The sequence below is a fragment of the Ailuropoda melanoleuca genome, unplaced genomic scaffold (assembly GCF_002007445.2).
Source record: "Ailuropoda melanoleuca isolate Jingjing unplaced genomic scaffold, ASM200744v2 unplaced-scaffold8180, whole genome shotgun sequence".
In the NCBI taxonomy this organism is placed as follows: Eukaryota; Metazoa; Chordata; class Mammalia; order Carnivora; family Ursidae; genus Ailuropoda; species Ailuropoda melanoleuca.
In genome coordinates, this window is record NW_023253526.1 from 1 (window position 1) to 3,452 (window position 3,452).

The window sequence follows — 3,452 nt, forward strand, 5'->3', positions numbered from 1 at the left end:
AAGAACACACTGGCAGAAAGCAACATTATTTCACTTCATTTAAGAAAATAATTTGGGGAGCTCCTGGGTGGCTCAGTCAGTTGGGCCTCTGACTCCTGCTTTTGGCTCAGGTCATGATCTCATGGTCGTGGTCGAGGCCCACATTGGGCTCTGCACTCAATGCGGAGTCTGCTTCAGATTCTTTCTCTCTCCCTCTCTGCCCCTTCCCGCTTGTGGGCTCTCTCTCTCTCTCTCAAATAAAAATCTTAAAAAAAAAAATGATTTGGTACTGAATAATGTAGTAAACATGCTGCTTTTCCCAATGAACTCAAAGTGTTAGTATTACTGACATGAGGAAGCTAATGAGACAACAGATTCTCTTCTGACATTCAGATACCTTTCACCTCACAGCACCTCATACGTATTACATATCTTAACATTTTCTATAGTGGTGCAACTTCCAAATAACTTGTATTTGTTAGAATGGAAATTCTTCATAACATTACCTCAGAAGTTAATTTTTCAGTTATGGTAATACATAGAAGAGTAAAGCAGCATTTGCTACTTTTAGAGCCTTTAATTAGAGTCATAAAAACATCAGGTATAATAAAAACACAAGTATGGCGACCTCACAGTAAAATCTCAGCATGTGAATTAAAAGCAAGAATCCATACCCAAATTTTTTGTAGTTATTGTTTTTAGTCCAACAACTTGCAGTGCACCAGCTCCAAGAACTAACTGGCAACTTCTTGAATTGAAGTACTAACAAAGGAAGGAAAAAAAAATCCAACAATTTATTAAAAATTTTTCTATATATGCTGGCAATGTGTCTACAGTTCTAAAAATACATTCCTCTTTCCTCTCATTCAAGGACCAAGTGAATTTTCTAGTAGGAACAATTAGGATCTATTTATGTAATGACAAAAAAAGGGGAGGGATGATGATAATATTTATTGTCTGGTAGGAAAAAAGTGAAATTCCAAAAAACAATTGTTCAGAAATTAATCTTTAATCTGCATTCATAAAACTAGTTCAGCTTCACTGAAACTAACAATACACTGTATCTTAACTACACTTCAATAAAAAAAAACTAGTTCAGTTTCAGTCATCCTTACTGGAGGGTCCTATTTTCAAAAGGCTAACAAAATCTTTCTGGACTAAAATATGATAACTCAATTTGGGGGCAGAATTAACTGATTAGACATTTGGAAAAAAGCCTTTTCTTTATGCTAGCAGTTAAGAATATCTGTTAAAATGAAATGGCTGAATGAGATTATCACCACATTTTCATTTTACATCAATGGAATGATTTAAGAAAAATCTCTAACCTTAGTGAGATGAATTTTGTAAAGTTCAGTGAATTCCTTCCATGCACATTTGAAACCAGTCCAGGTTTTTTGACCTAAGTGGCCTCAGTCATGTTCAGCACCTAACGAACAAATCATCTCCTGTCTCCAATGTCATTAACAACTCTATGGGTATAATGAGGAATCACTAAAAGCGAGAAGGAAGCAGGCGGCCTTTTTCCAGTAACATGTTGTGATTCAACCACAATCAAATGTCACAAAATTAATGTCTTAAAGATAACTTAACCTTGAAACGTCTTAGTTTGAAGATTAGTCATACCCTAATGAAATACTTCTTTCAACTATTTTTCCATCACAGAGTGAAATCATACACACCTTCAATAAATCTGACAGACGAGTAAGCATGTCAGTAGTAACAGATGGGATATTGTCCACACACTGGCAATATTCAAGGATAATTCTTATCAACAACAATACAGTTCTGTAAGAAAAGAAAGATGACCCAACAGGAAGTCAAAACAATAAGGTTAAAATGATTCAACACATAAAAATCAATACTAATCTTGGTTACTGTGAAATTATGTGTTTTACCTATAAATTCAGCAGAGTAGGGACTTAAGGTGAGGCAAGACAGAGTCCTCGGATGCAAAATGAAGGAGGCACCTATTTTCAGGGTCATGCAACTGTAGGGTCAAGCACTTTGATGGCACTGAGAATGAGTACTTCCTTACGTTTTATGCTCTGGCACATCACTCTCTGTGTGGCATTCCTATTAGGTAAGTCTCTTCAATAAGGCAGGTATCCTGGGGCATGGAACCTGCTTGGGATTCTCTCTCTCCCTCTCCTTCTGCCACCCTCTCCCCAAATTATATAAGGCAGGTACCCCATTCCTTGGCCAATTCAAAAACACTGACAAAAAGCCTACCCAGTGTTTCTGATTATACAGTAGGTACTCAATCTGTTGAATTAATGACAGGAACCTAATCTTGATTTTCTTAGTGAGATGAAAGAGAAACTGACTTCAAAGAACAATGGTATCTCCTAATAAGTTTACTGGTATGTCACAAAAGGTTCTCCTGAGATGAGAAAGTTACCAGCTCATTAGCTGAACATGTCATATTAAAAAGAAACACCACTGGGAGGTTAAATAAGATTGAGATTAAGGTAAATAGAGCCATTCATTATAGGACATCCAAGTTCAATGAGATGCTCAGAAATGAGCGATCCATGTAAAATGATGTTTTATAAAAGTCTGAAGGTTATCAGGAAGTAGTGATTCAAGAAAGTAAATATCTAGCCCTTATACCAGCTTAATTGTCAGGCCGTGTGTTACTCTCCATGCATACTTCTAGTGTCTGCTTTACTTGGTAAGGTCCACTGCTTATCTTTTGTAATCTTCTCTCAGAAGATAAAATATTCTCCTCTTAGCCAGGGAGTTAAATTTTTGGGAGTGGCCTTTTTGCCTGAAGAGCCAGAAAGCCAGATAGCGAGAGAGTGACTAATGCCATCAACCAAGAATAACAAGATAAAGGGTAGTTAAGAAAATAAATCATAATTATTCATAAGATTTAAAATTGTTACTCTAAAATCTCCAATTCACATCAAGGGGGAACTAGAAGACCTATGTTTTAAATAACTGACTCAACTAATAAAGAAAAATGTGTCACTCACCCAACGACAGCATACTGTTGTCCCTCGACAATGAGAACTTCAGCTGGTTTCCTTTCTTCTGTAGCTAGAGAGTAAAGCAAATAACCAAGAGAGACATAGGAACAAGATGAAACAAATTACTAGAGAAAAAATTTAAACTAGGAAAAAACTGAAGATTTTAGGGCCCAACTTAGGGCCTGTTAGGACCTCAAACTATCTTCTTCCTGAAAACAAATATCTACTTCTTAGGAAGCAATTTGGCACAGAATAAAGTATACTGGGTTTGGAATCAGAGAAATTTGGATTTGAGTTCCAGTACTGACAATTACTGGATACATGACCTCATGTCAATTAGTTAGTTAACTTCTTTTAGTCTCAACATCTGTATCCATTAAACATGGATTATAGTATCTATCACCTCAGTGTTGTTGTTAACGACAGAGATCATAACTACAAACTGCCTATCCTAGGTCTGGCACATGGTAGGGGATCAGTAAGTAGTAAAGGAAAAAAAAA

General features: G+C 36.3%; 1 long non-coding RNA gene across 1 annotated transcript; it reads right to left on the bottom strand.

The window, feature by feature from the left end:
- Positions 1-175: 175 nt before the first annotated feature.
- Positions 176-3,437, bottom strand: LOC117800806. Its single transcript, XR_004623177.1, has 3 exons — positions 2,958-3,437; positions 1,662-1,767; positions 176-741 (listed from the first exon to the last, which is right to left on the bottom strand). It is a non-coding gene; the product is annotated as an uncharacterized LOC117800806 (long non-coding RNA).
- Between the last annotated feature and the right edge of the window lie 15 nt (positions 3,438-3,452).